Raw genomic sequence first — 27,614 nt, 5'->3', positions numbered from 1 at the left:
ATGTCATTGAAATAGGAAATAACAAACCAATATTATAGTATATTCTTATGCTTCAGTTGTAGACGATCCATAATGAATGTTTCTACATTTTTCATCCCATATTTGGATATTTGGGATAATTAAATGTAAAACACATTCTTTGAAGATGAAATGAACATCGTATATTATGTACATGTAAATTGTTATACAATAAGAAGGATCTCATTGAAATAGCAAATGAAAATGTTCCAATATTATTGGATATTTTTATGTTTTAGTTGTACACGATCCTCAATGAATGTTTTTACTTTTTTTTCATCATAAAGCAAAAATCATGCTATGAATAGGAAATGCACATCGTATATTATGTATACGTAAATTGTAGGCTATAGTGAGGCGATCCTCGACATATAAAACTCATATAGTATGTGAGCAAAGGGGACGATGCTGGGGGCAGTTTTTCTTGTGCTACGAGTATCTGGCATACCAAGTGGCAAGTGGCAAGTGGCAAGTGGCAAGTGGCAAGTGGTGGCACCTTGAGGAGCGAACACTTGGAAGAGTGGCAGCTGGGGGGATAGTCGCGGCTTGTGGGTGTTTGTTAGGTTGTTAGGTTGTTAGGTGTTGCATAAGCTCTGTCTGTCATTGTCTATTACGAAATGTGTGTGTGTGTCTTGCTATCTCGCTCGCACCTTGGCACTTACCTATTTTGTGTGATCCTGCCAAACGATTGCGTGCAATTAACAGTTCCTCAGCCGGGCATTTCTGCAAAGACAACATTGTAGTGATTAGTGAGTGTATGTGTACGTGTGTGGGTGTGTGTGTGTGTGTGGGTGTGTGTGTGTGTGTGTTTGTGTACATCACTAAAGTAATACTGCATGCATACTTAGGCACAACTACATATACATATATGTATAATGCATGTGCTTAAGTATGTAGTCACATTGCCATAATCATAGTCATAACTGCAGCCCAACTCCCCCATCCACTGTCATGCTTCCTCTTACTCACTCTCTCTCTCTCACTCACTCACTCACACACATGCACACACACAATTGCATTCGCATACTAGAACAGCAGCATGGCAAAAAAAAAACCGAGTGCATTTCACTCTTGTTTTCGATTTCATTTTCGTTCACTCGCTCGGTCGCTGGGTCGTTGGAGCAGTCATCGCAGTCGACGTCGTCGTCGTCGTCGTCGTCATCGACGTCGTCGCTGTTGACGTCAGCGTCGACGTCGACGACGTTGTCGTTGTCGTTGTCGACGCAACCATTGCAATTGCAGCATCGTCTGCGCTCGCCAACGTCATCAACGCAGCAAAGCTTTTCTAAGCTCTCTCGCGTTCGCTCTCTTTACAAGCCATCTCGCTCTCTCACTCTGCACAATGCAGCGCTGCTGACGTCGTCGTCGCTAGCTTATGTTATTCAATAGTGCACGCTGCTTCGTGCGCTGCATTTGTGTGCGCGGGTGTCAGTGTGTGCGTGTGTGCTGATGTGTGTTTGCTATCTGCCGCCGTCGTCGCCATCGCCATCGCCATCGCCGTGGTATTGTACGTTGCCTATTGCCACTGCAACGGCTGAAACGACCTCCTACAGGTCTTTGACCTAGTGCGACGACGACGTCGCTCTCTTGCCTCCCTCTGCCTCTCCCTCTCCCTCTCACTCTCTCTTCCTCTCTCTTCACTCATTACTCTTCGCTGTCAGTCGTTTGCTTAGCTTTTCATTTGCACGTTATTATTATTATTTCCTCGCTCACTTGCTCTCACTCGTGCACATTTCGTATGCAGGCTGTCGCACACTCATTCTCTCTCTCTCTCTCTCTCGCACACGCTGTTCGTCTAGTTCGTTTTTGTTTTTGACTCGTTTTCGTTGATTCGTTTGCCTAGTTCGTTTGCTTCTTACTGTTTGGCTTTGGCTTTGGCTCTTGTGTGTTCCTAGTGCATGCAATGCACTTCCCTCCCCCCATCTCCCCATCTGCCCACTCCCGTCATCACTCCCTCTCATAGGCCTGCTACTATTATTACTCGTATTTGGTTTTCTTTCGAATATTTTCTGTTCTCCTCCTCGGACTTCGTCTTCGTCTCCGTCTCTGTCTCCGTCTCGCTGATAAGGCATCACTGAGTGCTGAGCGCGCCTAATCGATGCGCCCCTCTATCTCTCTAGCTCTCTCTCTCTCTCTTAGAAGTTTGTGTGTGAGGTGGTGGGTTTTGGTTGCCCGCTGCTTTTGTTGTTTTCGCTGGCTGCCGTTAACTGGGTTAGTTTTATTTGATGTCTGGCATTTTATTTCGGCGTCTGTTTGCATTGTCCATGCGGTGGACCTCCATGTGCATACAATGAATGTATCCCGCCCTCCCTCCACCCTTTGGCGCATCCTGTATGCGATTCCACATGTGGATTGCGTGTGGAATGCAATGTGAGGATGGCATGTGGCATGTGGCATGTGGCACGTGGTTGCACGTGGTGCGTTGACATTTCATCGACGTTGACGTCGCGACGTTGAAACTGGCACAGCCTTCGACCATGTAACCACTTGAGGCGACTGATATAAACTCACTCACACACATACATACACATGTAGAAACATGCACAGACATGCATAGACATGCATTGAAATCTCTGCATTGCTCTATAAACTTTTAACCCAATTCTTATGCCTTATTTACAGAGACAGCCACGTTTTTATTGTATGCCACTTACTCTCTGTCTCTCTCTCTCTCTCTCTCTCTCTCTCTCTCTCTCTCTCTCTTCCTTTTCTTCTTCATCTCATTCCTGCTTCTATGAGGGAGTCATCCGCCTTGGATTCGCTCGCTTTGCCTTTCCCGTTATTTATGTGCTATTCATTTTCGAGCGTATTTTTATCAGAAGCAACAAAAGCATTGGAGGGCGAGTTGAACAAGAAGAAGCAGACGAAACAGAAGAAGCTGAAGCTGAAGCAGAAACAGATGCAGATGCAGATGCAAAAGAAGAAGCAGACTAGCAAAGGGGCGAATAACCACAAAATCACAAGGAACGCAACAAACAAAGCCCAGATGAAAAGGTAACAGTGAAAAGGCAACAGGATAACAGCACTCAGGCAATAAGCACACAGAAAGAAACAAAAACAAAAACCATTCAGACCATCCTATTCAAAAGAGCAAGTTGAGCATCCACTCGACTATGCGATACCCTGCTCTTAGCCAGAGACTTTACAAAATAAATCAAGGCAATCTTTAATATTACAATTTGATTATGTTTTTGGTAAATTTTGGTATAAAACATACTAGAATGAATTATGTTGAAGAAAATCGAATATCTTATTTTTTAACCAGAAAATTTAGAAGAACTGTTTTCAATTATTTTAGTATTTTAATTGTAATTACAATCATTTCTTTACTATGTATGTAAGAATATAATTTAAACTAAATTTTTTTTTAATAAATTTTCCCATTTACAATATGAGCAGGATTCGAAAAACTTTATATTTTTTTAAATGATTTCGTTGTAAACTTCTATCATCATCATCGGAAATTGGAAAATGTTAAAATTTGTTTTAAAAACAAATAAATAAAGCAAAATTATGCGGTATTCTAATTGAAATATACCGAATTTGAATAACTAAAAATACTGAAATGTACGAAAGTGTCTATACCGTGTATAGATATAGAAAGTTGCAAACAGTCAAAAAAATTAAAGCTAGATCGTGATATATCAATATACTATTATATACAAAATATACCATAAAGATTAAAATATACCAGAAGTAGATATGTCTCTTATAGTCTTTATGATCTAAAGGTTTACACGGATAAACGATGCCGCTGATCAAGAATATATACTTAATAGGGTCGGAGATGTCTCATTATATCCTATGGGAAGCAGGTGAAAACATATGTTTTAATGCAATATCAACAAATAATATTGCATTAAACAATTCTGAAATTACTCAAAAAGAATAAAGAATTATGGAATTCATATGAAGTCATCTTAATTTGATTTATTAAGCAATAAACATTCAATACAAAATGCGATTCTGTAAATTCAATTTGTAAGTTGTCAATTTCAATTTCGGTAGCAAACATTGCACAAATTGTCATAAAGACTTTTCTTTACTTATCAAATAGCAGACAGAAAGAGTTGGAAATGAGTTAAGGCGAGGACGAAGACGAAAACGAAGACGAAGACGAAGAAGAAAACGAAGTCAATGCAGAGTAGCCGAAAAATCCTCGACCTTTACATCTTGGCTCAGCATTTAATCAACAAAGCAGCCAAAGCAGCCAAAAGCAGCGGCAATTGCAATTGCAACTGCAACAATTTCCATGCCGAATTTGTGTGGCAAGCAAGCAAAAAGTCAATGACTTTGCCACAAGCAACATACACAAAAAGGAAAAAAAAAAACGAAAAACAAAAACAAAATAGAAAAAATAAACAGAGAAACAGAAAAACTGCATAAACATGATGTGTCTGTGTGTCTGTGTGTGTGTGTGAGTTGCATCTATATGTGGACTGGGGCATGAGCTAGCTGCACATGCATCGCACTGTGTGCAACAACAACTGCTGCAACAACGACTCTCGAGTGCCAACTACTGCCCTACATTCAAGGCAACGACTCTGAGATAAGCGCACACACACACACACACGAGACACACACATGGCCACTGCCACCAGACACTTCTATGAGGCCCCCAGCGGTTCTGCCCCCCACTCACCCCTCCTCTTCGTTCACCCCTCTTCTGTACACAGCTGTACACAAAACAACAGCGCAACAGAGCAACAAAAATGCCGCTTCAAGTTCCAGAGTATGTTCCGTATGTGTATCGTATGTGTTCGCTGTGTGTATATGTGTATGTGTGTGTGTGAGTGTGTGAGTTTGTGCGAGTGCGCGAGTGTGTGTGTGTGTAGACATTCTAAGCGGTCATAGTCCCAGTAAACTTTCGCCTGCCGCATTTGACGGCTGTCGTGGGCGTTTTGGCCAGCTAAAGAGCGCAGAGCAACCCATCGAAACCACCCAAAAAGCAACCCCAACTAACTGCAACTGCAACTGCACCCAACAACATTCCCATCCCATCCCCATCCCTATCCCCATCACCAAACCCAACTCTCAGTCATTGCTTTACCTGCAATTTAAATGCCAAGCAGATCATGAGCACGACTCACAATTACCCTGTCTTCAAATTCGGCGACTTTGTCTGATATGATTTGTATAATATACATACATATCTCTTCTATTTGGTCTTCATTAAATAAATGGAAACAAGAAGAAATCTACAGTCGAGTGTGCTCGTTATCCATTTTTAATCAAAAAAAAAACAAACAAATTAATATACCAAAATATACTAAAATGTACAGTGAATCGTACATATATGTATGTGTAGTATATATAAATACCCGCTGCCCATTCTCAATCAAAATCAATACAGTGCAGTATTATTGTTAAAATATAGCAAATTAATATACCATATACTAAAATTTACGATGAATGTTTGTATATAGAAATACCCGCTACCTATTTTCCATCAAAAGCACGACAGAGCAGTATTATTGTTGCAACATACAATATAATATACCATAAAAATACTAAAATTTAGCGTGAATCATACATACACATACATATATAGACACTGTGTAAGGAATATGGTATATGAAAATAAGGTATATGAAAACTAATTCTGATTATCAAAAAGTAGCTTTCTTTTTTTGAGTTCTATACGCATTGGCATACGAATTATTTAATTTCAATTTTGATTCTAAAGATAGTCCATCTGATCTTTTTAAAAATAAAAGTTATTTTCAAATATTTTTTACACAATATTTGATTTATTTTATATTTTTTCGTAGTTTATTCTTTAAAGAATTTTATGTAAATTGCAGATTTAATTTATGCACACATATTTATTTACGACTACAGTCTATATTGAAAACGAGTGTTTCATTTTGAAGTGAAAAGAAGTCAAAAAATAGTTTTAAACGAATGCAAATTGTGCTCGTAATAATTCTACTAACAATTAAGCATTCCTTGAAATATATTTACTTATAATATAATTGAAATTCAAAGTGTTATGCCATAAATGTAACTTCGTTGAATGTTATAAATAAAGGATATTTGAAAGTTTAATTCATTGACTGAACAATAATAACCCACTTTTGTCACTTTTTCTTTACGAACGACAAACTGCGTGAGAATTGTGAATTATTAATGCAGCTTCGAATATGGCAAAAAGTAACGCCTTCTTGTTGACTTCTATGACAAGTAAAAGTAATATGTTAGTATGTTTGTTCCATTTACATAGCGTATGCGATAGATGCAATTATTTGTCAACGAGTTTTAATGATAGACCTTCTTCATCGACCACAAGAGTCCTCAAATTCGGATCGCTCTTTCGATTCAATCACTAGATTTAATATCTGGCAAATTACGAAATTAACTAGAAGTACTTGTACTTGAATTGGCTGAATAACAATTGTCCTTAATGAAGCCATTTTCTTAGATATGTAGTTTAAATGAAGGCATGCTGGAAGGGTATTTAATATTCGAAAGAAAGACGAACGCCTTCTCTCTCGTAACACCAAGCTTTGGGATTCTAAGTTGTAAATTAAACATATTATTTTAAGTTTTAAATCATAGTTTGTTTGTTTTCTTTGCTTTTTGTTTTGTTTTGCGAAATAAGCATGACTTTTTTTTTTCATTCTTTTCTTTTGTAGACTACAGTAAAACGTATGAAACTACTAAATGTCTCCGGAAGAAAATAAATATATAGTATATACGTAAGGTTGGTTATATATGTTAGATATATGGATAATTGTTAATATGTACAAAAGTTCAGTTTGGGTAACTTAACCCTTTCGGGACGGGGTTTTATTTCGAAAACCAAGATAGTTAGAGAAAATCATTTTTCAGATTCTGAAAGATGACTAAAAATAATTATGTACTGCATACTTGGAAATCCTGAATTCGTTCTTTTATCCTGGGACATATAATCCCAATCCGTTTTTTTGGGTGGGATTTAGAATCCCAATACATAATTTGAGCGGGATATATAATCCCAATACATAATTTGAGTGGGTTATATAATCCCGATCAACATTTTAGATGGAACGGAAAAGGAAACTAGATCACAATGCTATACAAGGTATTATGCTTGAGGAATCGGACGACGACTTTGAAAATTCTGAAAGCGACTTTGTCTGTGACAGTTCGGATGAAACAGATTCGGCTTCATAATCTGACGGCGATACTGAGGAGATTATTCACAGCGGGACTATATGTCCCAACCAAAACATAGATTGGGATGCTATGTCCCACTTTTATAAATTCATGTATAGCTTACATTATAAAAGTGATAACCACCTCTAATGTTATTAATTGGTTAGAACAAATATTCTTTTCCTCGATTATGCACTAAAAGTGACCACTTACTAGATTTTACGTATATACTGTGCAAATCTTTTCATCGAACTGACGAAATTTGACCGATGTTGAGAAATTCTTCAGCGACTTGTGCGCACACGAAGATATTCACCGTTACTTTTTTGTTTACATTATGAAATAGACACTTAAAACTGTGTTTGGGATATTTCATAAGTGCTCTAGCATTAAAATTATAGAAAATACGATGCAATGAAAAATTTTGGGACGTATTGTCCCAGTAGTCCCGAAAGGGTTAAAGAATACTGCATTCTGTTAATGATTGTTGATGATTTGCTATGAGTGACGACTGCTGCCGATTCTGTTATACTTTCTACTTCTGTTATACTACTTCACACGACTGCTGATCTTCTTCTTACGACTAAAGTTCTACTTCTAACTTCTAATGACTATCGATTAGATATATGTTCATATTTTACACATTCAATGTAATTTATGAGAGAACAATTTATTGAAAATACCAAGTGTTACTTTTTTCTGGCCAATTTAAGGTTAAAATTACTGAATTTACTTAAGGCTTTTACATATTGTTTCTTTTCAATCTTTTCATTATGTGATTTTACGATTTCTGAATCTTCTAAAAAATCAAATATGTATAAAACAAACATTTAAATATAAGCCTTAGTAGCTAGCACTCCCTTCTTTTAGTTATGATATTATTTTGTATAATAACTCAACACGTAAATAAATAAATAATATAATTTAACCAAAAAGAATTATTGCACAACATCATAACATTTGTTGCATAGTGTTTCTTTTTTTATGGGAAGTAAAATACTATTTACTATATTTAAATACTATTTTATTTAGCTAATAACTTTCACCATAATGATAAAGGTATCTCTAAAATGTTCGTTTCAATAACAAATTTGACTTTCAATGTTAGTCTATCACGTATATGAAATTGATCTATCACTGAGTAATGAGTTAGACTACTTTTCAAAATAAATATCGTTTTTTGTTAATCGTTTAGTCGAATTTACATGTGGATTTTGGATATATAGTATCTGTTTTTCATTCTTTACTGTAGTATTATGTTATGTCAATTTATCCCAGATTTCCTATGTCAAATCTTTGTTAGCTAGGATTACGTAGTGCGAATAGAGTTTCTTGTGTCTAGTTTTGCTTCCTGGTTTCGTGTTGCAAGTTTCGTGATTCGAATTTCGGTTTCATTTTCGGTTTGCGATTCGTGTCGAGTTTCAAATTTCGGCATTGTATTACATTTAATTGCGTTTACTCGCACTTTGAACTTGCTTTCAACAATGCAACTCATTCGCTCTCTCTCTCTCTCTCTCTCTCTCTCTCTCTCTCTCTCTCTCTCTCACTCGCTTGCTGTCTCTGTCTGTGGCGTGCTTTACATTTACATTTTTGTGGTGTTGAGCGTTAAATTTCACTAAACTTGAATTGAAAATTTTCATGATCAACGGCATCAACGATGCCATGTAATCTTCCCCCCTCCACCAAAAAAAAGCATCTGAGACAACAACAGTCAAAAGGGGCAACACTTAACAGAGCGAATGCTGTGAGGGAGAAGGGAAGGGGAGTGGAGAGAGGGGAGAGGGGACACAAAAGACAGGGGTGGGGCGAAAAGGGAAAGATATGGAGTAAAAGTGAACGGGCAAGTTCAAGTTTATTTTCTGAAGAAAACAAAAAAAAACATGCACACACACCATAGAGAAAAAGAAAGAAAGAAGAAAGAAAGAAACAACAACGCACGAATTAAGCTACCAAAAAAAAATGAGGAAGAAGCAGCTGCAGAAAGACAGCAAACAAACACACACAACACAACACAACACAAAAAAGGGCGACAGAATAACATGCGACACACAGCGCGAAGCGAGGGAGGAGAATGATGATGGGAGGAGGTCTCCAAAAATGGAGACTGCAGCGGAAGACGGTGAGTGAAGGCGGAAGGTGAAGGAAGGTGTGACTGAAGTCAGAGCGAGAGGCAAAGAGTAAGCGAGTGGGAGTTGAGGAGGAAGAGGAAGAGGAAGAAGATGACGAAGGCAGACGCATCTGCAGCTGACACAAACACACTCACACTCACACACACACTCACTCATTTGCCTGCATGTTGACCCCCAAAAAAAAAGAAGAGAAAAATAGCAGCAGCCAATTTGGAAACTGTGTGTGGAACCGGTTTCAATTTTCGGCTCGAACTCAAACTCCAACTCGAACTCGCTGCTGACGCTGGGTCGCTACCCTCAGCGAACCATAAAAACCGAACACCGAACACCGAAAACCGAAAACGGAACAAAACAAAAACTAAAAACAAAAAAAATGAAAATAAACCAACAAAACTAACAAACAAACATAAAACAGTTAAGAGACTAAACAAGTAGTTAGCACAGCACTCAATGCCCTTTGAGCAAATTACAATTCGAGTTTCAATAAAAATCATTATCAGCTTTTGCTCGCAACATAACAACATCAAAATTCAAGCAAATCACTAAAAAACAGCGAATTGAAAGTCAACTTCATATCAAATCAACACCCGACAAATATATTATAATATTTATTCACTTCATAAAATAAGTAAATAAAAAATTATAAACTGAGATTTGAATTTTTACCCACTTGTATTTTCCAAATTTCATATAAATTATCGAAAATCAAATGTAAATTCCTCACTAAATAGTTCTAAATAGTTATTATTTATAATTATTTTTATACCCGCTACCCATAGGGTAGAAGGGTATTATAACTTTGTGCCGGCAGGAAATGTATGTAACAGGTAGAAGGAGGCATCTCCGACCCTATAAAGTATATATATTCTTGATCAGCGTCAACAGCCGAGACGATATAGCCATGTCCGTCTGTCCGTCTGTCCGTCTGTCCGTCTGTCCGTCTGTCCGTCTGTCCGTCCGTCCGTCCGTCCGTATGAACACCTAGATCTCAGAGACTATAAGAGATAGAGCTATAATTTTTTTTCGACAGCATTTGTTATGTTTGCACGCAGATCAAGTTTGTTTCAAATTTTGCCACGCCCACTTCCGCCCCGCAAATCAAAAAATCGAATAACAAGTGTAATTTTAAAGCTAGACCTACGAATTTTGGTATATACAATAACTACTGTAATAGTTATGATTCCTGAAAATTTGGTTGCGATCAGATAAAAATTGTGGAAGTTATTAAGGAAATACTTTTGTATGGGAAAAACGCCTACTTACTAGGGGTCTGAGTTGCTTTGGCCGACAATCTGGCACATTGTGCCGTCTATGGTATACTTTGAATGGTGTACTATATCGATATACCAAATATACCATTTGGTATATTTTTAGTATTTTTTTAGTATTTTCGGTATATTTTGAAAATGATACCGCAATATTTTGCCTTTATTAAAAATGGGTAGCGGGTATCTCACAGTCGAGCACACTCGACTGTAACTTTCTTACTTGTTTAAATTAGAATATATAAACAAAATAGATTTGCATAAATTATAATGATTTTTCGACCAAATGAAAATTCATCATAGTTTCAATAGCTCTTTTTATAGATTTATCCATATTTAATGGCGTTTCTAGAAATTTATGATAATTGAATACAATTTATTTTTCAAATATTATGTTTATGATTATTTTTGAATTTGATTAGAGTACCAATAGATTTGATCGCTAATTCCTATGCTTAAACTGATCAATTTTTATTCTTTATGTTATTTTGCAGCATTTAAAAAAAATATATAAGAATTCTAAATATATTATATACATGCGATATCTGTGTATTATCAACTAAGATCTTGAAGAGATTCTTCAAGTGCCTTACACTAACAGATTGAAGTTTTATATGATTTCTGGCAGAGCTTTTGAAACATGCAGCAATTGCAGGGTATTACAAAGTGCGACTTGTGCAATTGTATCAGATGCCCTTTACACTTTCTACTTGGGGGTCGACCGGCAAAGTCGTTACAGCTCTCACTCTTTTACTCTCTCTTCCTCTCTTCCTCTCTTTCCCTGTCTCTCACTCGGACTCACATTCGCTCTCTCTGCGGTGCGTATTGTTTGTAGGGTATTGCCAAGTGGCGCTCTTCATGCCGCTTTTCGGTCACTTGAACTTCCAGTTTTTTTTGGGAGCGAATTGACATCCAACAAAGGCTGCGAAAAGGGCGTCAAGCTTGACCATTAAGCGTTCATTGACATTGAAGCGAGGCGATGCGAGGCAGGGCGTGGCAGAGGGCGGCAGATGGCGAGGCGACATTTGAATGCGCTACCCATGTGTGTGTGTGTGTGTGTGTGTGTGTGTGTGTGTATGTGTGTGTAAGGAACTGTCAGTGGAAATGGTCATCATTCATATTTTAAAAAGAAAGCGGCAAAAGAGAGCGGGATCGCTTGCAGGGAGAGCGAGAGAAGAGATGGGGAAGGGGAGGAAGGGAATTCGGGGGAGTCAGCTGTTAGGCTGTCTGTCGATCTGCGTCAAACAATTTTGATGGCAAGGCTTGCCAGCGAGGTAATCGAATGAGCGAGAGTGAGCGAGAGAGCAACATGCATGTAGTTGAACTTTTTCAAGTACAGTACTTCAGCTTGGAGCTGCGACGTCGTCGTAATTGATGTGAAAGTGAAATTTTGTTTCGCTTACATTTTGTTGTTGTGTTTGCTTTATTTTACATTTTGCTTATCTGTTTTACTTTATGCGTTATGTTGCTTTAAGGGGCGTGGCAGCCAACAGATCGACGGGGAAGGTGAGGGGGGAAAGAGTGACCATAACCTTAAGTCACACACAACACGACTTGGCCGGCCAAAGTCAGAGCGGTGATCATCATTCGCTCTGACTTTGGCCTTTTCAAGTCGCAATCGCAATCGTTGTTGCAGTCGCAGTCGCAGTCGCAGTCGATGTCGACGTCAGTTAATCACGCAAGTCATGAGTTGCTTGTTTCTTCCCATTTCTTCGCTGTGACCCAAAGAACACGTGCTGACTACATAGCACTCACTGGCAGCGACGTCAGCAGCAGCGGCAGCGAGAGCAGTAGCAGCAGTGCTGCCACTGCCAGCGTCAACGTTGACGTCAACGCCAACGCCAACGCCAATGCCGAAGCCGAAGCCAAAGCGAGTGCGTGTCGGTGTACATGCGTGTGTGTGAGTGTGTATATGTGTAGTCGACGTCGTCGTCGTCGCAACGGGTTCAATGGCTGACCCAATTTCGGGCAAAGCGTCGAATGAGTGGCAAGAAGCAGACAAGAGCGAAGCACGCACTGTGAAGTGAAGTAGAGTGAAGTGTACTGTGAAGTGAAGTGGAGTGTGGAGTGTGGAGAGAGCAACACAACAGTGGAGAGCAGAGCAGTACGATGGGGTGAGTCGCGGTGTGGTGTCGTGTGGTGTGGTGGTGTGAAGTTAAGCAAAGTGTTGGTGTTGGAGTCGAACGGGAATAGTTGTGAAAGCCAAATACTAGCTATAAGTGAGCGAGCGAAAGAGCAACAACAGAGAATGGGAGAGAGAGCAGAACACACAAAAAGTGCCACAGGAAGAATGCAAGAGCATAAAGTTCAGTGTGCAATGACGAAACGTTTGCCGATCAAAAGCTCTACGCTCCATGCTCTATGCTCTCTCGCTCTTCCACTCTCTCCCGCTCTCTTTGCCTTGCGCTCTGTTTGCATTTGCTTCTATGCTTAAGCTGCTGTCACATTTTTGTTGTTGTTGTCTTTGCTGTCATCGTTGCTCCTTCTGTTGTTGTTTTTTTTTTTGCTATTGCTGTTTATACTATCGCTTTTGTTGTTGCTTAGGTTTTATACCCGCTCCACAAAGAGTAGGAGAGTAGCATACACCAGCCAGTTATAAAAAGTATATATTATATAAATATAAAAATAAATATTTTCAAAGCAATATTGCTTTAGAGTTGATCTCAAAATTATAATTAATAATAAGAATTAATGTGTAATTGGTCCCTACTTGTTTTTTGTAATACTATAAAATGACTGCTAAATAATAATAATAATAAGTTGCGAAATTAAAAATGGAACTAACTTTTATTTTAACTTTCAAATTATATATTATATTTACTTATTGTTTAATACATTAAAAATGAATTTAGGATGTTAGCGGAAGAACTTTCGAACATTTTTAGTATATTTTAATACTATCTATATGTATCTTATATGCGGATATCTCGTAGTTTCGAAAGTTAGAATATTTTTAGTACATTTCAATACTAACTATACATGCGGGTATCTCGCAGTCGAGTTCACTCGCTTTTGTTAGCTTTCTTACTCATTGTTGTTGTTGTATTTTGCTTGATTGGCATTCATGTGATTGTTTCGCTGTCGCTTTTGTGTGTTGTGCTGTGTTTTGTTTTGTTGTGCTGTGGGTTCGTTGTTACTTTTATGTAATTTCATTTATTTTCACTCTTTCCGTGTGCGCGGCTCTTACTTCGTACTTGTTCACTTTCTTTACCTGGCCCTGGGCCGCCGAGTGCGACAGAGACGGCGCTAGGCTGTCAGAGCCAGACAACGAGCTTCAATGCAAAGCAATTGGCAATGCAATAATTTCTCAATGTTATACGCACTTCATGTCTGCCTGTCAGTGTGTGTGTGTCTGTGTGTGTGTGTTTATTTGTGTGTACTCAAATGTTATTGCTTGACCGTCAACTGCGTCGCTGCGTTCAGCAACGTTTGCCTGTGGCGTATACGTAATGTGTGCAATGTGCAAATTACGCATACGCCCCCTTGGCCACACACACACACACACATACACACAGACAGAGAAAGAGTCAGCATTGAATGCGGCCAAACAACACGCAAAACAACATCACAAATCGAAATTGGCAAAAACACAAACACAACAAATTGCATTGAGCATCATCATCATCATCATCATCATCATGCAACCTCTCCCACTACCCTGCCCCCCTTCCTCTCCTTGTACTCATCGTTCTGCTCATCAACATCCACAACATCAGCTCACAATTGGTCGATTACGTGAAAGTTTATTGAACTTTCGATTTCGCTAACAAATTTCAATTCAAAGGTGGCGCACAATTGCACGCGAATACAAATATGATTACACACACATCTATCTTGAGTGTGTGTGTGTGTGTGTGTGTCTATAGTTTGCTCAGTGAGTCGCTCGGTCAACGAGTCAATGGCGGCTGTTGTCTGCTCGTTGTTGTCAGTCGACAAACCGCATCAAATGCAATACAACACACACACACACACACACGAACTCACATCACATGAACACAGCAACGTCACCGACGCCAAGATACCCTATAACTATTTTCAAGCATGTCTTCCTATTGATATTCATATTTTATTAATATATTTCAATTACAACAAAGATGTGTGAACCGTCAGGCAAATATTTAAATCCTTTACTATAAAAATCAAATGTTAAAAAGATAATTTGATTTCAACTCGGTTACTAACTTGCAGTTAATCAAAACTGTCTACCAAAAATCAATATCCAAATTAGAGAACACTTTTTTATGCTACTATACTCGTAGAAGACCAGTTTTCAGTTAATTTCAATATCCAATCTTAATAATCTTTCTTCCATTTCAATAAATGTAAAAATAATTCCTTTCTTTTTTCAGTGTAGTTATAGGTTGGAAATGTATTTTAACTTGTGTAACAGGCAGAAGGAGACATTTCCGATTCCATAAAAAAAAATATATATAAGAATATGCATATAAGAATATATATATTCTTCATCAGCGTCAGATGCATCAGTAAATAGTTTATAGTCTGTTTAAACTCTTTTGTATATTTTGTATATCGATATACCAGATCCTAGATCTCAGAGATATCAATATATATGTAGTTTAAAGTCCATTTTGATCTCTATGGTATATTTTGTATGTAATAGTAGATCAATATACCAAGATCTCAGACCTGGATCTCAGAGATATATGTATATACATACATATATATAGTTTAAAGCCTATTTTTATCTCCGTGGTCTATTTTGTATTTAGTAGTATAACAATATATCGAATATATATTTCTTTTCGATATACTAATTTGGTATATTTTAATATTACCACACTGTTTTACTTTTTTTGAAAATGTATAGCGGGTTATCTCAAAATCGTGCACACTCGACTAAGTATTTTTCTTTTGTACAACGTTTTTAAGTAAACCATAGCAAAAAAAAAACTTCAACATAAAGTCAAATACTTTTGCCAACTTCATGTTTGGTTGTTCAATAGTTTCACTCTGTCTTTTTTCCTCATCTGATTGCAATAAGAAATTGTATTCGGTATTTCAATAAAATAATAATGAGACATTATCAAAATAAAAAAAAAATAACCAAATCATATAACACTGTTATTTAGAATTTAAGCGATTTATAAAAGGAATTTCATATAATATTTTAATAATAATACATTCTAAGAAATGAAAAAAGAATCGAAATAGATTGTCAAGGCAAGTTACATGAAATAAATGCAGAGAATTGCTCAGAACAAATATTATTTTGATATCGTAATTTATATGAGTTAAGCAAAAAGCGGAAAATCCATACATATAAATACAATAAATTTAATAAATATTTGCCGAATAAAATAAATCTCCAAAGGCATAAATATTACGTTTTTCATTGCTTTCAATTTTGGGTTTTAGAAAAGTTTTTTTCTAAGCGACAAGCTTTTTGGTTTTGTACTTCATTCCAAAAAAACAAAATATAATAGTGAATCCAAAAAATATTAAAAATATTTTAAATTGATAGTAAGACGCCACAACAAAATCGAATCAGGCAAAATAATAAGGATTGAGTTGGATTTATTATTCATTTGCATTTCATAGTTCGTTTCTCATGCATTGCTGGCAGGTAAAACTTCAAACAACTCGGAACAGATGTTAAGTATACGACCCTTTGTCGTGTTGTTTGCTGTTTGTTGTTTGTTGCTGTGTGTTGAGCCTTCTTTCTATGCAATTTTAGTTACTGCTTATTGTTGTTGTTGCTTTTGTTGCTTTTGATTTGGCTTGGCACTTTCCATTGCATAACCAAAAGTTGATGAGAGCCGCTGAAAGTGGGTGAAGATGCTGGCGGCGAAGGGAAGCTGAAGGGGCTGAGATAAGGTGAGGTGAGGTGAGTGTGCACACACTTGAAAGATGGCCAAATGGACACTTCAGTCTCCCTCCTTCCACTCGCCTCCATTCGCTTCCTTTTCCCACCGTCCACTTTGCAAATTTACTTCCTTGTTTGCATTGGCAACAACAATTTGCCGTCGTTTCCCACGCACACCCCTCTATCTCTCTTTCCCTCACTCTATTCCTCTGTAGCTATCCCCAATGGCCTCGACAGCAAACCGACTCGGCCTTCCTGATGCAACATCAACATCAACAGCAACAGCAACAACAACAACACCCACAAGGAACGCTTGCAACGTTGACTCTATTTAGGTAGAGAAGGAGGAAAGGGCGGGAAGGGAACGTTGTCTGCCTCAAACCACCGACTGTGCACCTTTGTCAAGTCTGTGTGTGTGTGTGTGTGTGTGTGTGACTTGTCATGTTGCACATATGCACGCAACAATGAAAACAACACGACCAACAACACAGCAACTCGTCATCAACATCAACATCGTCTCTCTCTTTCACTCGCTCTCGCTCTCGCTCTTGGTCTCTGCTTCTTGTCTCTCCCACACACACACACACACTGTGCTTCGTCTTCCTTCTCTCTCTCTCTCTCTCTCGCTCTTGCTCTCTCTGCACTGCAATTGGCGTCACTTGCGTCGACTTCGTGCTGCAGTTTGCATCATCACCTTGTGCCGTTGTCAGGGCATTGGCACAGTTTCTCTGCTTCTGCTTCTGCTTCTTCTTCTTCTTCTATAGCGAGATATACACACAGAGACACACACACACACATTCATTTCGTATATATACTATATGTGTGTGTGTACGTCTGTCTGTCTGTCCGCCTGGTTGTGTCTGCATTCACATTTGTTTTCCTTCATTTGCTGTGCTTGGATTTTCCTCTTTTCACATTTCGCAGTCGCTTTTCTCGCTGTCATTGTCGTTGTCGCTCTTCTTGTTCTTCTTCTTGTTCATCTTCATGCTGTTGTTGTCAAAAGGGAATTTATTGCTGGCCAGCACTATTAAGTTCAGCATTATACCCGGCAATCATCCCCCGACAAGGGCACTCCAATGCAGCGATAAGCGACAACACATCGCTCACTCCCACAAATTCCTAGTACACTGAGCGAAACTCATAAGCTTAACAAGCTTGCCATAAACAAAATTCAATAATTTATACAAATTCTGAATCTTCAAAATGTGTTCTAATATTAAGTCAATCTTCGATTATAGTTTCGAGATTAAAGACTATTGTTTTAATAATGAAAATTACTTAAACTGAATAATCTATTATTTGATTTGTGTTCTTCTGTAAAAATTAGAATCAAACTCCTAAGCTCAACAACTTTTTCAAGAAAAAATATTCAAAAACTTATATAAGATTTGAATTACGTTTAGTTCAATCTTCATTTACTATCGCTGGGTTGTTAAGGTACTCATTAAGTTGTACAGGCTAATCACTTTATAAATATTCTAAAAAAGATTTAAATCTTCAAAATGTCTTCTAATATCTTCGATAATCATTTTGAGATTAAAGAATCTTGTTTTAATATCGAAAACTGCTAAAGCCGAATAATCTTATACTTGTTTTTTTAGTAATAAAGTAAGCCATAAAAACGTACAAATTATTAAACATGCACTTTCAATCGAATGTTCTGCTTAAAAATATTAATTGCAAATGTAGTTTCGTGTCTATTATAACATAAAATTATAAAAAAAAGATCATTTTGATTCGATCAATCTAAATCGATAATGTTTTATCCTGGGTTCCAATTTCCTTTCTTATAGAATCTAGAAATTGGATTAAGAATTCTTCGTATCCCACAAATAATTTCATATCTATCCCTAAATATTCTCGAATCAAAAACTTTATTGAAGAACATATAATATATTCTGTGTTTAATTTTGACATAGTTTCTTCGTGATGGTAAACTTGGTTGTCTCTACAAATAATTAATCACCAGCAAGCATATATAGACGTGTTACATTCATCTAACCATCCGCCATCATATAGACCCAATACTTTAAAGCTAGAGCAGCTAATACTATAAAATTTCATATTCATAGCAGCTATAGTATTATAGTATTCGGTTTAAGTTGTTGCCTCAATCTTGAGGAAAAAAATTCCTACCTATGTTTGTACAATATATTATTAGTAGATTCATTAAGAATCGGGAAACTCACAGTTCAACACTGTAGTTACGATATAATGCGTTTCAATTGGAATCTTAAAATGTAATGCAATCCTCATATAAACTCATAAACAACTTTTTTCATTTAGTTATCTTATTTGAAATTGACAAAATTGTTTAATCATCTATAGACTTACAAACTATATTTGTGAAAGAGCATTTAAAAATTAATTTCGTCTTGATGTTGATAATAATATTAACTAAGAAGCTAAAAGTAATAAAATAGAATTTCGATTTCGAAACTCCGACCAAATTTTGCATAATACAGCTGATGATTGGGATGTGGAAGACTTACCGGTTTAACAGCTGTTGATGAGGCGACGTCTAACGCTGCGATTCCAACCTCGCGAAGTTGGTGATGGGATGGCCTGCAAGAGAGGAGAAGACGTGTGAAGAACAATGATTAAACGGCTGAAAGTTATGAAGGAAGCCACAGGTGACAGAGAAAGAGACAGTGAGGGACAGTGGGGAATATCCTCCCCCCCCTGCATGGGAGCATGAGATAGAGAGAGAGAGAGAGAGGGGAATAGACATGGAGGGTTGACCACGTCACGACCCTGGGTTTATTTTTGGCGCTGCTGGCAAAGCTGTGTGCCCGGGCTGCCAATCTACGCGGCAGGCAAACAGGGCTGCCAGATGCCAGATGCCAGAGTGAACCCTCGCCAGGGCAGCGCAATGGGGATGGACATGGGCATGGGCATGGGCATTGGCAGCGAGGAGGGAGGAGGCAGCGCTGCTATGTTGAAAATCAATGTCTATGTCTGCGGGACCACAAAAGCTTTTGAGGGTCGCGGTGAGGGACGTTTGCATTAGTGTTGTCGCTTTGCTTATCGCTGTTATTGCAAATGCAATTCGTGCGAAGCTTTTTTCGTGCACACGCACACGCTCTCTTACAGAAAGCTTTTGCATGCACGCTCTCTCTCTCTCTCTCTCTCTCTCTCCTCGTCGCTGATTGCGAAAAGGAAAACGTCGTGTCGCTAACGCGACCTGCCGCCTGCACTGTGCTATTGGGATAGGTCCAAGTCCAGGCTGTCTGCATGTGTGCGTGCTTGTCTGTGTGTGTTTGAGTCTGTGTGCGTGCAAGTTTTGTTGTTTTGCTTTGTAATTGCGGCTGGCGTTCGCAGTGCTAAAAATAGCAAATGATTGCTGTTGCATTTGCCGCTGACTCGCTCTGTTACTCTGTCGGTTAGTCAGTCAGTCAGTTAGTCAGTTAGTTTGCTCCTCCTCCTCCTCTCTCTCTCTCTCTCTCTCTCTTCCCCTGACATACACTCTCACTCACTCCAATCCCACCTGGCCATGCACTTTGCTTTGGCTTTGCTCGCCTTTTTCGCTTGCATTTTTATTTATTTTTATTTCGCTGCTCCACAACAACAACTACACACATTTACTGTTCGCGGCTGCTAAGAATTGCTCACACACACAAGCAGACTATCGCACACCCGCCTCCCCGCCCCCTCTGCCATGGACTGCACAATTTTGTTTTCATGCAAAAAGGTTGAAGACCTTTCACCTACTTTTGTCGCATCGAACGACGCACAGTAGCTCCAAATGCATTTTTTCGATGCGAAAATCAAAATATTCTGCTAACCATAGAGAAAAGTTCTGTCTTCATTGTACTTATAGTTTATCAAAATTATAATTTGTGCTAAGAATATGTAAATATAAATTAAAACATTTTAAATGCTACTATTTGAATGAGTTTGATTTTATAAAAAAAAAAAACAAGTAAGAAAGCTACAGTCGAGTGTACTCGACTGTGAGATACCCGCTACCCATTTTGAATGTTTTGCGGTATTTTTCTCAAAATATACCGAACTGCAAATTACTAAAAATATACCAAATGGTATATTTGGTATATCGATAAAGTATCACATTAAAAATATACCATAGACGGCACAATATACCAGATTGTCAGCCAAAGCAACTAAGACCCCTAGTAAGTGGGCGTTTCTGCCTATACAAAAGTAATTCCTTAATAACTTCAACAATTTTTTATCTGATCGCAACCAAATTTTCAGGAATCATAACTACTATAGTAATTATTGTATATACCATAATTCTAGCTTTAAAATTACGCTATTACTCGATTTTTATGATTTGTGGGGGCGGAAGTGGGCGTGGCAAAAATTTGAAACAAACATAACAAATCCTGTCGAAAAAAAATTATAGCTCTATCTCTTATAGTCTCTGAGATCCAGTGTTTCATACGGACAGACGGACAGACACACAGACACACAAACGGACATGGCTAGATCGTCTAGGCTGTTGACGCTGATCAAGAATATATATACTTTATAGGGTCGGAGATGCCTCCTTCTACCTGTTACATACATTTCCTGCCGGCACAAAGTTATAATACCCTTCTACCCTATGGGTAGCGGGTATAAAAACAATCATTCAAAGAAAATGGGCAGCAGGTTTGGAGTCTTTGAAGAATTTCATTCCAATAAGAAATATTCAAAATGTTTGCATCTCACATATGTATTTGGCGCTACTGTGCGACGTCGCCATCGTCATCGGCACAGGGCGAAGACGAGAAAGAGAGAGAGAGAGCGAGAGAGCCGAAGTCGAGTTGAGTCGAGCCAAGGCAAGCCAAAGACAAACAACAACAATAACTGCATAAAAGTACACTGCACAAGAGCACAACTAGCAAATACCCTTTCCAAGCAAAACAGGCACAGTGAAAGCTCTTAATCCGCTATCAGAAATTATAATTTAAGTATGTTTTGAGTAATTTCTACATTTACTCTTTTATTTCATACAATGTTCTTCATAATTATCAATTTTAATTGTTATGAAATTAGAGCTGCCTTCCTCAATGTCTAATGTCTAATGTGATCGTTATTACATTTTCTTATTCATCTTTCATATAATCTTTACCAATAACTGCACTCACATAACTGTATGTGTACTTATCTGCAATAAGCAATTAATATAAAAATAATTAAAGTTTATTTTATTTTAAACACGTGTAACAAACTAGCCAAATCATACAATATTTTGATCGGTTTATTAAAGGAATAACTAAAATATGATGCAGTGTGTTAAAGTTACAACATATCGAGGAAATAATATAGTAAAGCCACTAAACTATATTCACATAATTGACTTTATTTCTAAGTATATATGTAGTCTAAAACATGACTCAAAATGGAATTCAATACACAAATTCAAAACAAAGTACAACATATTGGCCTGCGAAATGATGCGACCCATTGAAAGAGTGTCTAAACTGAAACCGAAACAGATGCAACGGCAGCGGCTGTAGCAGTCGAATATGACGTGTTGGACGAGGAGAGATGATGGTGGGGAGAGTCAACTGAGTTACATGTGTAAATGTCTGAATGTTGTGTGTGTGTGTTTGTGTGTGCTCATATATTTAGCACATTTAGTTTGTTCGATTTACAAGTTGTTGTTGATTGTTGTACATATGTAGTTGCATATTGAATGCATGATCGCATAATATTCGATATTCGATATACGATACTAAATTGCAGCTGTTTTCTTTCCCACCCTCTCTCTCTCTCTCTTTCATTATTTCTTTCTTCGCCCCCTTTTATACCCTTCGCCGACTCTTTTTGAGACCCTTGCTTTGCGAGATTATTTTGCGTTTTGTTCTTTCTTTTGTCTCTGTTGACAGAGTTGTTGTTTTTGCTTCTGTTTTTGTTTTTTGCAAAGCCAATCACAAATTATTTGGGTCAATTATAAATATTAAACGCAATTAGCAATGAAATTTCAATTTCATTATCACCAACGCCAGCAGCGACGCCAGCGCTAACAGCAACGGCTACGGCGACGGCAGCGACGTCAGTGTTGGTTTCGAGAAAAAATATTTTGTTGACGACGACAAGCAGCGCGAATGATAAGCTGCACAACAACGATGAGTGTGAGCGAGACAGCATGATTGGGTTCGGCGATGAGCTGGGCACGAAGAGAGGGGAAAGGGGAGCAACCGTCGCCGTCGTCATCGTTTGTTCTCGCGCAATGTCAAGATTATTGTGACCTTAATTTTTGGACACTGTCAAAAATTGCGTTAAACATCGAAATGTATGTAAACACTAACACCAACAACAAAAAGAAATAACAGTTAGTTCGATAAGCAGAGTGACTTCAAAAGCAGCAATAAGACAAGGAGGAAGAGAAAGAGGCGAAAAGGAGAAGAGGAATAGGAAAACAATCCTTGACAAATGCCAGATGGCTTATCGCAAAACTTCTAGCATGCAATTGTTACACCCTTCCCCCTTCCCCCTTCCATATTCCGAACCCACCGTTAACAACTACAACTACTGCTCTTATTATTATTTTTACGTGCACGCCAAATGTCAAAAGCAAAAAGGCAATTGCAACAACAAAAAATCTTCTATTACACACAAAGACACTCTCGCACACATTTGATTGTCTTTGACTTGGAAATGACCTTAAACTAGGTTAAAGCTCGCTAAAGTTGCCCAAGTTAGGTCGAGCAATTGCAATTGAGTGTGACCAGAGTGGGGGTTGTGCTTTTTTCTATGCAAACAGCATACAAGTACATTTATATGTACATATATGTAAATGTGTGTGTATGGGCATGCTGAACTTAAGTTCAGAAATTTCTGTGCACCTAAGCATGACACGGTGAGAAAGGGATAGAGAAAGAGAGGGAGGGAGTGAAAACTCATGAATATTTGAGTAGGATGAGCGATGAATATGCAGGAAACGATCCTATGCAATGCAATAAACAGTTGCAGAAATAGAATGTAGCAAGCTATTCTAATTACCCACACATAAATACATATACTTATACATACATATGTACATACATGTTGCATGAGTGTAATTATTTTCTATTTGCCAAGAGAAAGTAAAACCAAAAAAAAACTCGTCGCACGCAGACACACACACACACACACACACACACACGCACATACATACATCACTCATTGCTCATCAAATTTGACAGCTACGCTTCGTTTTCTATTGTGACCCTTGCTCTCGCCCACTCTCTTGACTTACCATTGTCATTGCGTAGGCGTTGAGCCAACTGCGCAGCGAGAGAGAGAGGGAAAAAGAGAGCGTAAGCTAAACGAGCATGACTACACATAACAAGGGCCAAGCAAGCAACTCACTTCATTGCTATGTGAAGCTCAGCTTAGCGCAAAAACACACACATACACACACACACACTGAGAGTGCACCAACGCAAGAGAGTATAGCTGTGTGAGAGAGAGAGAGAGAGAGAGAGCAGAGCAACGGCGGGCAAAAGGTGAATGACATGTTGCTCATAGACTTGGCCATTCGCTCGGAGCACAATTCGGCTTTGACTTCGTTCATACCGACAATGCAGAGCGCAATGCTGTTGTTGCTGTTGCTGTTCTCAGCTAAAATTGAAGCGACAAGCGACGAACTTTCAAATAAATAGAAAAAAAAACAGAAACAACTACAACGACAACGACAACACAGAACGAACGCAAAGCTTTCTGCGCCCACAAAAGCTTTCGTTTGGTTGTTCGTCGTCGTTACATTTGCTGCTCGTTCGGTAAAACACGAGGCGAGGCGAAGCAACGTTCGGCAAACGGCAATGACAGTGTAGCGATGCCTCGTACTTTACATTCTGCCTCTTAGTAGGTCAACAAAATTCCGGACAATGGCCTTTCGCTTTCGTCTGAACGTCTGCGATGCGTCGCTGTCGTTATTGCTGCTGCTGCTGGTGCTGTCACTGCCGACGTCGCTGCAACTGCAGCTAGAAGCAAAGCTAGCGACGGCGCCAACTGCGCGGCAGCGCAGCGAGCATGAAAAAATGTAAATAGAAGCGACGCGAAGGCGACCGACGGCCACCCAACCGACCCCCCTTTAGGCACACACACACACACACACACTTGTAGACGTAATCACATGCAAGTTTGTTTGCAGTGGCGACGACGATGAACATGAAGATATTTGACAGTCGCTGCCGCTGCAGCGCTGCAGTTTGTTGTTGTTGTTGTTGTTGTTGTTGTTAGTGCTGCTTTGACGATGGCGTAATAGACATGTCCGCCTCCCGCTGCGGCAGCGACAGCAACAGCAACAGCGTCTGCGTCTGTAGCAATGACTGTATCTTCGGCTGTGGCTGCAACTTAGCTACAACAACAACAACAACAACTATTGCTGACGCTGCTATTGATTGCCAGCTAGAAGCTCGTTTACCATGTGCCATGTGTGATGTGTGATGTGCGATGTGGCATGAGGTATGTGGCATGTGGCATGTGGCATGCTGTTATGCACCCATCCCCCCACTCCCTACTATTGCTGGTAAGCCAACATTTCAGCAAACTGAAGATGCTCAATTGTCCAGCATAATCGATCTTAACTTGAACCTCAATGCATCAACAAGAAATACAACAAAAACAAAGCAGAAAAACAACATCAAGAGAAATGGAAAAATATTTCAAAATAACAGTACATACATAACACTCAAACCTCATACATTATAATAATATTAAATATTGAACTGCGACACATTTTCAATTTGAAAACTCGAAATAATTCAATAGAAAATAAATAAATCACTGCTCTAAGGAAGAAATATTTACCAAAGACTAAATTTGGTATATTGATATAGTACTACTATATATATATATATATATATATATATATTGTCTGCCAAAGAAACTAAGAATCGTAGTAAGTAGGCATTTTTACCCATACAAAAGCATTTTTTAAATAATTTTGACAATTTTCGGCAATCAAATGTTCAAAAATCATGAAAAGTATTGTTATTATTATTAGAAATGGGTGCGATATATATTTATATATAATTTATAGGGTCTCCTTCTGACTATTACATACATTCAATGGAGGCACAAAGTTATAATATAGAAATAAAAATAAACCAAACAAATCTAAATTAAGAATAGCCCAAATTTGTATTTATATATTTTGTTGTTGATAATATAACTAATGATAATTACTTATCACTATGTTAAATGTAGTAAAAATTAAATTGAAATGTTGCATCTTAAGCAGTTATCTTACTGAAAATAATTTAGCAGATGAATTAATGAAATTGGTTAAATATTAAATCTTGTATCTGTATAATATATACATCTATATATAATATATATCCTGAGTTTAAATGTTGCGCAAGTCGATGAAAAATATTTCATAAGTTAAGTGATCAACATACGAGTACAACTGAATAATTGAATGCGCTAATTAAAGCATAAAATAGTCGAATTATACATAAGTAAATCTTATAATTATACTTTTGGTCTTGAAACTATAAGATTTCTTCTTCTTCTTAATAAGAACTTGGAAAATGTTCTTGAAGTCAAGATAAGTTTTCTAACATTCGGATTTTCATGTTCTTGGCGCACTTTTGGTAGCAAAATTCTTCGAATTATAACCAATAAATTGATTTTAGAAATTTTATTTCTGTGTAACTAATGTTATTTGAAAGTAGATAATGACCATGAAGATAATAATTTCGAATATTTTAAAACAAGTAAAATTATATATTTTCAAATGAAAATAAAATTTGTTAATTATAGTAAATAGCTCGATAAGAAGAGAATAAATGCTGCCTAGATAATTGTCAAGATGATAATCAAACTAAATCAATGTAAATGTAAACAATATTATTTGTAAGATTGATGAAAACAAATTAAGTTAAATAGATAAATCAATGAACTAGAAATTAAATATTTACGCAGCGACAAATTGAAATGAATAAAACGAAGAGTGAATAAGAAATAAATCAATTGAAATCAAATGCGGACAATTAACGGTATTTTGGGATTTCTATAGAGATAGCGAGGCATATTAATTAATGGAGAGATTCGAGCCGAGATTTATTGTGGACATAGAACTGCATGATATCATGTTGAGCACAACCTCCCCTTCCTACCCTCCCTCCCCTCCCCTCCGCTCCCCCCTCGGGCTGCTGTCTGAGGCATGACTACATATAGAGAGCTGTGGCTGCCATTGTGGGTGTCGAAGGACGACGAAGAGCAGATAGAGGAGGAGGGGGAGGAGGAGGAGGTGCATCCTCAGTGTATGTAGGTTAAAGGGCAGCGTTCGTTGCACTCGCCGACTGAAGGACAGCCTGCTAGTTGAAGGGGGGAGGAGGGGGGTGCCATACCAGCAAAACTAAGCGAAACGAAACGAAACGAAACACATGCGAATCCTTGACGATGACGATGACGATGACGATGACGATGACGACGACGCAAAGTCGAAGTCACGTACTTTGGAGTGTGCTCGAAAAGGCGGCGACACGGCAAGCCAAGCGAAGCCGAAGCCGAAGCCAAAGCCAAAGCAAAACTAAACTAAACTAAACTAACCAACAGCTACCAGGCAACCAGCTGCAGACAGGCTTGCAACACATCGTGCCCCCTTCACTCCTCTCTCTTTCCTCATACTAGCAGCAAAAGCCAAGCCGCAAAAAGCAACTGCATATTTATGAGCACACACACACACGCACACACACACATTTGTGTGTATATGTATGCATGTATGTGTTTGTTTTGCCATGGCTGCTGAAGGTTGTTGGCACAGATTTGCGCTTGTCATGCCAGCCAAAGGAGCCAAAGGAGCGAGAGTCCATTGTACCCTGCGAAGGATGCGCACTAAAATCCTTCATCCTGCCAAGTCAGCAAACAACCTTGGCGACATTTATATGAATGCATGTACTTATTTATTGCGACTGCGATTGCGATTGCGATTGCGATTTCGTAATTTATCGATAAAGATTGGCGCCCATGTTAATTGCACACACTTACACTTACACTTACACTTACCCGTTGCCTCTGATGCGATTGTTGCTACTTTTGCTGCTGCTTCTGAATCGATCTCTGGTTCGTAAGATAGACGCGATTGTTGATGATGTATTTATTGTTTTGATTTTTGGTAGATAACTGCCAATATTCACATTGACTCGATGGACGCGGGCAATACGGGTGCTGCAAAACAAACAAACAAAACGTGCGAATTTTATATTTAGTACAAATTCGTTTTAAATACAATTTATTTTTCGAATGTCTACGCTTGACTTGTGTCCTGGCTAAGCTCAGCAATTGGCATTGTTGGCA

The 27,614-nt window shown here is 38.3% G+C and overlaps 1 long non-coding RNA gene across 1 annotated transcript; it reads right to left on the bottom strand.

Moving 5' to 3' along the window:
- Positions 1-721: 721 nt before the first annotated feature.
- Positions 722-27,393, bottom strand: LOC133848070 (uncharacterized). Its single transcript, XR_009895218.1, has 3 exons — positions 27,318-27,393; positions 18,866-18,938; positions 722-741 (listed from the first exon to the last, which is right to left on the bottom strand). It is a non-coding gene; the product is annotated as an uncharacterized LOC133848070 (long non-coding RNA).
- Positions 27,394-27,614: the final 221 nt, after the last annotated feature.

The sequence above is a fragment of the Drosophila sulfurigaster genome, chromosome X (genome assembly GCF_023558435.1).
Source record: "Drosophila sulfurigaster albostrigata strain 15112-1811.04 chromosome X, ASM2355843v2, whole genome shotgun sequence".
Lineage (NCBI taxonomy): Eukaryota > Metazoa > Arthropoda > Insecta > Diptera > Drosophilidae > Drosophila > Drosophila sulfurigaster.
Note: the sequence above shows the minus strand (reverse complement) of the source record. Positions and strands in the feature narration are given on the sequence as shown.